The sequence below is a fragment of the Marmota marmota genome, unplaced genomic scaffold (assembly GCF_001458135.2).
Source record: "Marmota marmota marmota unplaced genomic scaffold, marMar, whole genome shotgun sequence".
NCBI lineage: Eukaryota > Metazoa > Chordata > Mammalia > Rodentia > Sciuridae > Marmota > Marmota marmota.
In genome coordinates this window covers 12,609,438-12,621,685 of record NW_026000229.1, presented here as the reverse complement: position 1 = coordinate 12,621,685, position 12,248 = coordinate 12,609,438, and the positions used below count along the sequence as shown (strand labels likewise).

At 53.8% G+C, this 12,248-nt stretch overlaps 1 protein-coding gene across 2 annotated transcripts in view; it reads left to right on the top strand.

The window, feature by feature from the left end:
- The first annotated feature begins 2,135 nt into the window (after nt 1-2,135).
- The window catches only part of Paqr5 (progestin and adipoQ receptor family member 5), an 85,901-nt gene continuing 75,788 nt past the window's right edge, over nt 2,136-12,248 (top strand). The window contains exon 1 of one of the 2 annotated variants that reach the window (XM_015480482.2): nt 2,136-2,399. The gene's annotated coding sequence lies outside the window, so the exon portion shown is untranslated. Of the gene's footprint in view, nt 2,400-2,525; nt 2,692-12,248 lie in introns of those variants that run through there. The other variant, XM_048793479.1, reaches the window with a different exon arrangement.

Sequence of the window (12,248 nt, the reverse complement as noted above, 5' to 3'; positions counted from 1 at the left end):
GACCTCCTTGGACAGCACAGGAGCCTCAAAGCCAGCACAGTTCTGAGGTCCTCAAATCAAGTTCCAACTCTGCCACAAATGGGCAGGTCACATGTCCACTCTAGGCCTCTGCTTCCTCACTATGACGTGGGGTAAATTAAGCCCAGCACTCTCCAAATTCCTCTCCAAGTGGTCTCAGTCCCTTTCCCTGGTCTCTCACTCCCACTGCTCCTCTCTCATCTTCCTGAGCCATCCGCAGCACCCTCTCCCAGCTCCATGTCACGTTTAATCATTCAGCTAGACTCTAAGCTGAGAGCAGAGATGGCATCTGTGGTACCCACCCATGGAGTACTCAGCCAGCACATGCTGATGAATGGTTAGTCAGCCGCTGGCCACCTCCACTGGAGTTGGGAGTCTCTTTGTCTCCCCTTTTGAGTTTCCCCAAGGTGCACACAAAGGTGTACCAGCAGTGGAAGATCTCCAGGTGAGGCACTGGGCGACACTTACCGTGGCTACCGGTGGGGTGCATGCCTGCACCTGTGCACCTCACATCTTCTGCAGGAAGGGCAATGAGGTCAGGGAAAGGCTTTGCCTCCCAGAAGATACCTCATGCCTTTGTCCAGGGCATCAAAGATGGTGTCAAAAAGTATACACCCCCTTGCTTTCTCCCTTCAAAGGGCTTCCTATATCATGTCTCACTGAGTTTCCCAACAGCCTTGGGAAGACAAGTCAGGGATTATGCATCTCCATTTTGTAGACGGTCACACCTAATTCAGCATAGTGCTGAACTCCACTCTCCCTGGGCCCAGTCATCCACGTGGAGCAGCTGGTCCCTATGGCCTCAGTCACTCTTCCTTTAAGAACCCAGAGGACCAACATGCCGCCTAGCACATACGCTTTGTACAGCCACAGCAAACCTAGTAAAGCAAGTTGCCCAATGCCATGATTCAGGATCTGCCGCAGTCTGGCTGGGCACAAATCACGAGCCACTGAAGCAGGAACAAACTTTATTTTTAAACTGCAGGAAAACACTTCACACAGCTCCCGGGGAATCCTCCCTAACGCCACGAGGCTTGTCCAGGAAACCCCCAGCCGGAAATATCTCCCCCCGAAATCCCTCCTCCTGCACTTCCCCAACCAATGGGAACTCTCGGGGAATCCCCGGAAATCCCCAGGAGAACTCCAAAATAGTGCGAGAACTCAAAAGTTGCGGCACAGGCGGATAGTAATGCCTCGCCTGTCAATCAATACTGTTGGCAAAATGCCAGGGGCCATACAGACTCGGCGGTGGCTCTCAGCAAGGATCCATTAACAGGGCCTCAGAGATAATACACTGCAGCCCACTCACTGTGAATGAGGAAACAGAGCCAGAGACTAGCCCAAGGTCACAGAGTTGAATGGAAGCCAGAGACCAGGTATCTGGACTCCCAGTCCTATGCTCTTGCCTCTGGCTGCACACTCTGCAAACAGTGCAGGGCAGAGTGCCCAAGGGATTCCCTTCCGAAATAGGCAGGACCAAGTGACTGATCCCTCACCTGGAGTCTGGAAATTTTGTCGTGGGGTGGGTTTTCTGAGTTCTTTGGGCAGGGTGGGCCGGCAGAAAGCAGCTGCAACCTGCTCCTTCAGCACCTGCACATAATCAGAGTCTGAGCCCCGGGCCTAATGTTTCTTCTTTGTCCTCTGCGTCCCTTCATTTCTTATGGCTGTGACCACTGGCTGGCAGAGGGCCAGCCCCAGCACCTTCCAGTTTGGGAGCTTGTGACCTGGGACACAGAGCCCCAGGGAGAAAGGCTGAGGACTGGCAAGGACCGCCTGCTCTGGGCACTCCAGAGAGAGCAGGGAAGAACTGACGGCAGGTGTCTAGTCTGGAGCACCCAGGAGCCTCTCCCACCAGGGGAGAGGACTTTGTGGGGTGGGGCTGCGGTTGCTTTCTGACCTTCCCTGTGCTTCATCCACCCCGTGCATTTTTCTGAGGGGCAGGTTCCGAGGCCCTGCTCTTCCTCTGGACTCCCAGCCCTCAGCCATTGGGACGGGAGTGGGCGTGGAGTATGGCCCACAGGGTTCCAGGGTGCCAGAGGGCCTTTGCTACCCCCGCGTGCCTCTGCAGCAGTTTTGGTAGAACTTGAAACTCAAGCAAGGAGAACTTTAGAAGGTGACCGAGGCCAGGGGTCGGTGGCACGCAGCTAGGCGCAGACCAGGCGTCCGGAGAGTGCCCCGCGCCGCCCTCGGCTCCTCCCCGGGGGGCCGCCCTGCCCACGCCCGAGGAGCTGGGGCGGGGACCGCGCTGGGAGGCGCCCGCCAGGTGCACTTCCCACTAGTCCCGGGGCCGCGGCGGCCCGGGAGGACTTCCCCACCTCCCGCTTGCCTGAGCCGCGTCCCTGCACCCTGTCTACTGGACGCCCGTGACCCTCAGGACTCAGGTAACCCAGGGCTGGATGCCCGGCCAGTGCCGCCCCCGGGTCCCCCGCCGCGCGCGGCCTCCGAGTTCAAGTGCACTCTCTCTCCCTGCTCCGGGAGCGTCCCGGAGCGGGCGGCAACCGTGAGGTCGGCTTGGAAAGTTTGGTCGTGCGAGGGTGGCGCAGCCGCGCAGCCACTTCCACCCGCTCACCCCGAGCGCGTGTGAAGGCGGCGGCCGCTGCCCCTGCGGAAGGCTCGCCGCGGACATTGGTTGGTTTTGGTCTTCTCACTTTTGCTCTCTCGGAGGACTGCCAGGTGGGCGATTCCTTTCAGGGATGTTTGTTTTGGTGCTTCCCAGCTCCTCCAGAGGTGAGACCGGGCTGAGTGAGATGGGGTGCGAGGAAGGGGCGGCCCTGTGCGCCCTATTCAAGTGGACGCCCATCACCGGGAAATCCTGCCTTTGGTCCTCTGCCTTCCCCTGGCTGCAGTCAGGACTGGGCATCATTGACCCCCCGCAGCGCTTCCCAAGCCCCTGTAAGGTGAGGCCAGGAGAGGGGATGGGCCTCAGTCGGGCTGACGCAGTGTGTGAGCCCCTGACTCCCGTGGGTATGAGCGAGCGGCTCTGCTTGGGAAGGGGGAAGAATGCCACTTCCACCAGAGCCAGACACGGATGCGAGACCGTCCTTATTTCTATTTACCCCCACAGCAAACTAGTGAGGTGGTAGGTGTTGGCCCATTGGCAGATGAGGGGAAAAGGAGACTCAAAGAGGCCAAGTTATTTGCTCAGGAAAAGAGGTGGACCACAGCCTTCTAGAGCCAGATGGTCGCTTCTGCATTTTTGCGGTTTGTTTCTCCCTCACTCCCTTAAGGTTCTTCCTGTGGACAAAGAGAGGGCACCTCCAAACAGAAACTCCAAGAGCGAGCCTGCTCCTTGTTAAGTTCTGGGAACTGCACGAGGTGGGAGACCCACTTTGTTCCCGTGGGTAGCCATAGCACCGCACAGCTGAAGGTGCTCTACTAGAATGGCCTGAGTTAACCTGAAAGGGAATTCTTTTCAAGCTGGCATACCTCTCTGCCCTTGGTAAGCGGAAAGGACACTGCAGAGTTGAACCAGGAAGGTGCTCACCAGCACCCTGAGGTCCCTTGACATCCTCCCCCACTTGGAACAACTTCCTTTTTTAACTAGTGAACATATCCATAACACCTTGTGCTTTTCCAGATAGAAAATGGGCTTTTCCTTTCCTCTTGGTCCACTTCTTGTCAGGCCAAGAAGAGTGGGGGGCAGTGTGCAGGGTTAAATGCCCAGCACGACGGTGCCCTGGGTTGGAGGCAGAGGCACTCTGTCCTGTCTAGTGGAATTCTTATCTATCCCTTCTGGATATTCAATTTGGAAACATTAATCTTTATTGTCTCCTTTCTCTCTTGACTCCCCCATGGGGCAGCCATGGTTTAGGGAAGAATTCGTTTTTCTTGCCTCAATTTCCTCTTGGGCAAAATGGGGACAATAGAATCTGCATGGTTTTATGAAAGAGTGAGTGGTCCAAAAGGCTCTGTATATTGCAAAGCACACCTCCGAGATGACTCTTCTTTTCTCTGTGTGTGTGTGTGTGTGGGGTGTGTGTGTATGTGTTAGCCTGGCTCCAAATTGGCCTGTATATTTCCTGTAAGCAGTAGCCATGCATCTAGCCGTCCCTCAGAGAGCAAGCCTTACTCTGAGTGCACACTAGGTTTGTAAGAAGTATTTATTGGTCAAAATCTCTATGAGAAAGAAATTGCTAAAAATCCAGAGAAAAGGGTAGTTTGGCTTCTTCCTCTCTCCTTCCCAATGTCAGAGAGAGACACCCTTCCATACAGGGGATGGTCCAAGGGACAGAAGGGAGGGGTTGAAGAACCCCTGCGGGTGGAGGAGGTCCATGTCTTCTTCAACCAAGGACAGTGGGGAAGGAAGGCAGAGGGAAGGTTGTAGAAGACCCTCGATGGCAGTGCCCAGAAGTTGCCACCCTGCTCTAGAAGAAATCCTCCACTCACACAGGACCTTTGAGTCCCTGCCTGGGATTCTGGGACTCTTGGACTGGGACCTTGGGAGATCTACACTACTGAGCAGGCCTGTTGTCTGCCTGTGGCCTAAGGAAAGGCCAGAACACTCAGTGCTGGTCAGTTTTGTTCTCTGGAGGAGGCTGTGGAGAAAGGGTCTGGGCTGAAGTCCCTGCTTGGGCTTCCCCCCACCACCTGAGAGAGGTTCCTGCAGTTGATGGGCCCTGCCCAGCTTCCTACTGCTGGCTCTCAGATCTCAACAAGGACCCAGAAGAATGAGAGCTTTAGACCCAGAGTGTCCAGGCCCCGCGGTCACGTCCCTTCATGCCCCTCTGCTTTATTTTCCACAGCATATCTCACAATCTGTGTATTTCACTTTTATCTTGGGTTTCATCTGCTCTGCCTGTTAGAGCACCAGCTCATGCGGGCATGGCTTCTTGTCTGTTTTGTTCCCTGCTCTGTCCCTGGGGTCGGGGCAGCGCCTGGTGTGTGGTAGGTGTTCATTTATCACATGTTGAATAAATGGGTACTTCCCCTTCTCCTTCCTCAGAGTCCACACAGGGAGAGGGAGGCCCAGGGGTGAGGGTGCCTGAGGGAGGCAGGGCTGGAGTTGTTCCTAACTGGACTTGAGTTAATTCAGAGCTGGGTCCCCGTCCCCTGCTCCAGGTTGTTAGGGTTATAAGAGTCTCCTGGGCAGTTGCCTCTAGAGTTACCTGGAAGGGAACCTCTAGACTGAGCAGATGGCACCGCAGAGGGCCCTTGGAGTTCCAGGGAGAAGTGGTCCCCAAAAGACTTCCGTCTTCACAAGAATTCTACTCTCCAAAGGGAGCCCATCCCTCTGTGAGTGAGCCAGCCCTTGGGGGAAAAGAGTGTCCCAACCAGGAAGCTTGTTCAGATTCCCCAGGGCGCTGAGAACCAGAGGGACCAAAGCCAGACTCTGGTGCCCTGGGGAGGGTGGCGGTTCAGATGGGCTGGGCTAGGGATGACACCAGTGTGAGAAGTGCAGAGGCCAGGGAAAGGCCCTGAGGCCTCACCTAGGAAAGGGGTAAGAGAACCTGGATGCCAGGGAGACACACAAGCAGCTGTCATGCAGTCCCTTATGTTAGAACGTGGCCAGTGTGGGTTTTTTGCCCTAGTCCTGCCATTAACCCAAATATCTTTTCCCATTGCCCTTCATGCTTTGCCAAAATAATAGTTAGAATGTTCTTGCAGAGTCTTGGAGTTGGGAGAGGGACTCCAGAGTTGGACCTTAAAGGATGTATAGGAGCTTTCCAATTTGTAGGGAAAATTGGGGAGGAGGAGGTTGGGGCAGGCAAGGAAGCAGTGATAAGATTAAGAAGAAATGGCTCTGTAGTGGTGCCTTCTTCTCTGGACCACACCTCTCCACCATCCTTGCCCCCAGCCACCTTCCATGGAGTCCCTTCTCCTGGAGGAAGTGAGGCTGGACCTGAGAGCATAGCTTCATGCATTCCTGCACCCTGCCTTCTCCTTATCACCATCGTCACTACCCTTTGGATGGCTTTCAGCCTCAGTGAATGGAAAAGTACGCCTGTTGCGACATGATGTGAGTCAGTCATTCATAAATAATAGGGCTGCACGGCCAGCCCTAATGCCTGAGGTCTGGCCCATAGTAGGAGTCACGGTGTTGGCTCCCTGCGAAAAAGACACGGCGAACTCTAGAAATTATTAGGAAATCATGCAGGATGGCAGTGAGGAGCCATCAGATGCAAGAGAAATACCATCTGTTTTGTTTTGGTACCAGGGATCAAACTCAGGGACATTTAACCACAGAGCCACACCCAGCCCTTTCGTATTTTATTTAGAGACAGGTCTCACTGAGTTCCTTTGGGCCTCACTAAGTTGCTAAGGCTGGCTTTGAACTTGCCATCCTCCTGCCACAGTCTCCTAAACTGCTGGGATTACAGGCATGTGCCACTGTGTCTGGCCAAGAAATATCACCTTTGACATCTGGGAGAAAAGATAGTGGCCCCCTAAAGCAATGATCCAAGTCTTAATTCTTACCATTCCCTGTTCTCCAAGCTGGGTTTTACCTTAGAGAGTTTCCTTCTCTTCTGATCTTGAGCCACAGGACCATCCCATGAGGTCCACTCCACCCCAGGTGAGTTTTGCCTATCTCTATCAGGGGCACTTTGCACGGACATACCATGGCTCCTTAAAACACCCCTCCCCTTTGATTAATTGGGAACCTCCTGGCCAAAGTGACCTTGATGGGACAAGGCACAGGGCCCAATTCAGCCACACCCCCAGCCGGCCTTGGGCTTGGAGTTGGTCAGTGTACTCCTGGGAGCTGAGGTTGGTGTGGCTGCCAGCAGGTCTGGATCCTAACTCCGACCCTATTTGCCGCAGTCTGGCTGGGCACAGTGGGACTTTGGTGTTGTCACTTCCTGAGCCTCAGTTTCCTCATCTGTAAGAGCTTAGCCAGGTGTGGTGGCACACATCTGTAATCCTAGTGTCTCAAGAGGCTGAGGCAGGGGATTGCAAATTCAAGGCCAGCCTGGGCAGCTTCATGAGACCTTATTTCAAAAGAGAAAAATAAAAAGAGCTGCTGTGTAGCTCAGTGGTAAAGCACCCCTGGGTTCAGTCCCTGGTACTTCCCCCCAACAAAGCCAGCTCTGGTTCAGTCGGAGTCCTCCACCTCAGCATTATTGTCATGGTGGACAGATAATTCTTAAGGAGGGCAGGGGGAAGTGGGGACTATCCTGTGCCTTTTTGACAGGGCATGTTGAGCAGAGATGTTTAGTAGAGTCCTTGGCCTCTACCCACCAGTGCCAGAGCATCACTGCCCTTTTCCTCCTTGACAGCCAATGTCCTCTGGGGGCAGCATCATATCTGGCTGAGACCCACTGGATTAGATGATCCCTGAGGAGCCTCCCGACATCACCCCCAAGACAGAGGGGACAATTTTCCTTTCCAGTTTTGGGAGTTGGACTGTTCAGTGGGTGGGGGTCTGAGGACTTAGAGATGGAAATGAGTGGAAAGGAGGGACGTGCTGGGCCTGGGGGACCTCATACTGGGAGCCAAGGCCAAGTTCTCCTTGCCTTCCAGGCTTTGGGTTACATAAGAAGGTGGGGGTGGGGGGTCAGGCCTGGGGTCTGGGCCCTCCCAATGAGGTCAGGGCAGTGTAGTGACCAATCGTGTATTCACAGCCAGGACTCAGCTGCTCCCCAGCTTGCCCCTCTCTCCTTGCCCTGGGAGGGGACACAGGAAGTGACTCAGCCCACCAGCTGATAAAGGCAGGAGAGGTTGGAGCCTGGTGTTAGAAACAAGGGCACCCAGCCTGCACTGAGCTACCCCTGGTTTTATTTTGTTTATGCCTCCCAAGCTAGCTGTTTATTAACTTGGTCCACAGATTCCGCCTTCTGACCTTGTTGCTTAATGGAAGGGCAGATCTGGCTTGGGGGAAGTCGGGGGGATGGGGTGCTGATGAATCTAAGCAGTCACTGCTCTGGTCTGGGATGGTATCCGCCCAGAAATGATGGGTTTGGGCTGTTCATTCTTACAGCCCCCGTGGAAGAACCTCTGCTCTAGGCTGTGGGCTAGAAGTTGGGAAGGGACCATGAATGAGACCATGTCCCTGGCTGTGCACAGACCAGGATGTCGGTCTGTGCTCAGAGGAGGGTGGGCAGCCCCATGGTGTGCTTGTGCTTGTAGGGGGTGGGGGTGGGGCACGCACAGATCAGCGGAAGGGGTGAGGAGGGGTACTGGGCAGATTCACAAGATGGAGAGGTGGGGGTTCATGTTTTGCTTTGTTTGCCTTTTTGTTATCACAGTAAAATACATGGGACATACAAATATGTTGTTTCCACCATTGTAACAGGTACAGTTCGTTGCCATTAAGCTCACTTAATCCTTCTCCAGGTATCACACCGACCTTCTCATCATTTCCCACTTGAAACTTTGTACCCAGCAAACACTAATTCCCCTTCTCGGCCCCAGCCCTTGGAAGCCGCTATTCTACTCTCTTTCTCTGACTTTGAGTCCTTGAGGTACTTTGCAGTGATCTGTTTTCTGTTGCTGACACCACAATGCCAGGGACTGGGTACATTTAATGAAAAGAGGTAAGTTGGCCCAGTGTTGGAGGCCCAAGGTGGAGGTGATGGTCCAGGGATGGCCTCTGGCTGCAGAGTCTCAGGCAGTGCAGAGCGTCACATGGGAGCACGAGGGAGTACAGACATTGCTTTCAGTCTCCCGCCCTTCCCTTACACAGCCACCAGGATTCAGCCTTGGGGGCTGCTCCCTAATGACTTCTATGATCTGATTCCAAAGGCTCCACCTCCATGTGCCTTAGTTGTTTCCACCCTCTTAACAGCCCCCAATGGGGATTCCATTTCAAGATATGAAGCCTTGGGGGACATATTCAATCACATCCAAACCAGAGTAGACTGTTAGAGTCTATAAACAAGTCAAAATAACACCAGCAGTAGACCTCCCTTAAATTGGATCCTATAGTATTTGCCTTTTTTGTGACTGTCATATGTCACTTAGCATAATGTCCTTGAGGTTCACCCAAGTTAGAGCAAGTAACAGAATTTCCTCTCCTACCCTTACCTAGTGCTGGGGATTGAACCCAGGGTCTTGTGCATGCTAGGTAAGTACCCCACCACCGAGCTATACCCCCAGCCCTCCTTGATTTTTTTAAAAAAATTGTTATTTCTTCTGTTTAGTTTTATACATGACAATAGAATGTATTTTGACAAATTATACATACATGGAACACAAGTTCTTCCTTGTTTAAGGCAGAATTACATTCCGTGGTATGTATGGACCACATTTTGTGTATCTGTTCATCTGCCCGGGGACACCTGGGTTGCTTCCACCCATTGGCTACTGTGAATAATGCCGCGATGCTCTTGGGAGTGCGGATATCTACTTGGGTTTCTGCTTTTGGTCCACTGGGTATATGCCCAGTAGTGGGATTCCTGGATCATGTAAAAGTTCTTTGGTTTTTTGAGTGCCTTCATAGTTTGGGGTAGAGGTGTCTGGCCTTGGTTTTAAGGACAATTATGAGCTCTGGGCATCTAAGAGGAAAGACAAGAGGAGAGGGAAGGGAAGATCTGCACCATGGCATGAAATGAGTGGGGCAGAGGTTTTTTGCCTGGGCTGCAGAGGCTTGCTGGGGATGAGGCCACAGCAGGTGCCAAGGTTGAAGAACCCACCTACTCGGGCTGGGGGACTTGGGCTCTGCTCCGTGGACAAGAAGAAACATGGACAGAGACTTTGAGCAGGAATCGATACAGGCTGATTGTCTTCTTAGAAGGCTGAGCCAGGAGTGATGTGCCAGGTGGAGTGGGAGGGCAGGACGCTGGAGGCAAGAAGGCCGGGGGGGAGAGAATGGACAACTCTGGAGCCCATCACTGGGCAGTGGAGGGAGCGGGTCTGAGAGGCTGGTGAGCTACACGAGGGTACCCCGGCTTCTGGTTTGGCAATGGCTAGATGTGGAGCCTCTGGGAGGCACAGCAGTCTGAGAAGATGGGGAGGGGATCAGCGTGGGCAAGGTGACTTTTAGGGGCACTTGGAGTCTGAGTGGAGATGAACTGAGATAGGATGTATCTGATGTGCAAGGGCTGGTTTGTCCAATGAGCCAGGGTCGAGGCCCGGGAAAGGACTGCCATTGGGTGGCACATGGGGCCCAGCTAAGTTGGAGGCTAGGATGTGGTGGCCTCTGCTGGATGTGACTCAGTCCCTGCCCAGGGCATGTCACGCCCATCCACATAGTTTCATTGCCAGGCTTGAGGCCGTCTGCTTGGGCTGGGCACTGGGGGTACAGGTACCGAGATGAACCTGGGTGGTGACTTTAATTCATGTTTTCATTGCATAAACCTCGGAGAATGGGGCTTTTCCAGTTTCTTTGCACAGTTAAAGATCCGATTGTGATAGGTGGTGTGTGGAGAAATGGAGTATGTTGTGAGTGGGTCATGGGGTGTGACCGTCGGAGGCAAGGTTTCCCAACCTTGGCTCTAGTGACATTTGGGGCGAGATAGTTCTTTGTTGTAGGGGACGTTCCTGTGCATTGTAGGGTGTTTGGCAGCATTCACACACACATTCCCTACTCCCCAAAGTGTCTCCAGACATTGTCCCCTAGGGAGCAAAATTGCCCCCAGTTGAGGTCCATCGGTCTAAGGGACCAGGACAGCCTCCCCTGAGGAAGTCATGTTAATCTGAGCGCCAGAAGACAGATAAGGGTTGATCAAAGAAAAGCAGGGTGGAGAGGGGATGTGTTGGTCAGCATTCTGTCACGGATGGAAATAATATCTTACCCCTGAGGTAACCACAGTACAAGGGGGAAGGGTCCATGTTGGCTGTAGTCCACGGTCGGTCAGCACTGTTGCCTTTGGGCCTGTGACGAGGCAGCACGTCAGGTGGTAGAGCAAGCTGCTCCCCTCATGGTGACAGGGAAGCAGAGAGAGAGAATGGGGAGGGACCAATATTCTCTTCAAAGGCGTGTTCCCACATCACCAGATGACTTTCAACTAAGTACCTCATCCAAACTGTAGCTGTGGAGGAGAGTGTCCAAGGCACAGGTTAGAGTATGTGCAAAGGCCCTGAGGTACAGCAGAGTGAAAGGATAGAGAGCGTGAGGAAGCTGAGGTAGCAGATGAAGGCTTCAACCAGATGGGCCGTGGTGGAGGGGGTGAGAGTGGATGGGTTCTAGGGATAGTCAAGAGGGGTCACAGCTGGGTTTTGATGACTGAAAGGGTGTGGGCTTGACAAGGAAGCCTCCCAGGTATAGAGAATGAAACTGGCTGAAAGCCGGCCATTCTATGCTGGTTGGAGATACCTGGAGACAAGGAGTGGATCCTGAGCTCAGAAGAGGTTCCTCGGGATGGAGGTGCACACTGGTGCTGCCTGCTTACAGATGAAGAGGGAAGCCATGGGGTGGGAGAGAGTGTGGACCTCCCAGAGGGCTGGCAGGGAGGCCCGAGTGGGGGCTGTGGATGCCCCTGCAGGAGTGGCTGAGGAGGGCAGTGCTGTGCAGTGTGTGGCGCCGGAGCGAGTCAGACCAGGACTGGGGAGCGGCTGACAGGGGGCTGCCAGGGGGCTGCCAGGGGGCTGCCAGGGGCAGGGACAGTTGCAGACAGTGCTCCCCAAATGTTGTCATTAGAGGAGAGGAAGGAACATGCAGAAGCCAGAAAGGGCAGTGGGCTAGAAGTTTTGTTTTGTTTTTCAATCTTGCTTGTTTTGTGCCCTCAACACCTTCTTAAGAAAGCAGAAGTACAGCATTCAGAATTTTAAGATTATGTGATGGTCTCTGTGAAGGGTGTCCAACCCCATACCCTCCGACCTCGCAGGTGCCTCCCTCCCTCCCTGTAGACAACTCTTCCAGTTTCAAGCCTGGGGTGGTGAAGTGCGCGTGCTGATTCCTTCCCCAGGTGGTGGCACACTGGCGCACCTCTGTCCTCAGGCTCTGGCTCTGCCTTCCCACTTCTCTGTCTCTATGAGATTCCCCACATCTGCACATAAAGAGCATTTCTTTCTTGTTCCTGGCTCTGTAAGCTTCCCACACGGGGGTCACAGTGCTCAACCCAGCTCCGGGGTTTTGGACATGAAGTCGGTTTTGAGTCCTTTGCCTCCTCAAAGGATGTCCCAGAGGATCACCCTGTACGGAGCCATTTACAAATGGAGGTGGGTTTATGTGAGATGCAGTCCCAGAGGCAGAGCTGCTGGGTCAGAGGGGATGTGTGTGAGTGTGCTGGAGGCTGACGGCCATTTGACGTAAAAAGATTTTGTGAGAAGGCACCAGAAAAACAAGGCCGCTGACTCTCCACCCCTCCAACATGGAGTGTGTCAGACTCACTGGCGTCCACCAACCTGGAAGA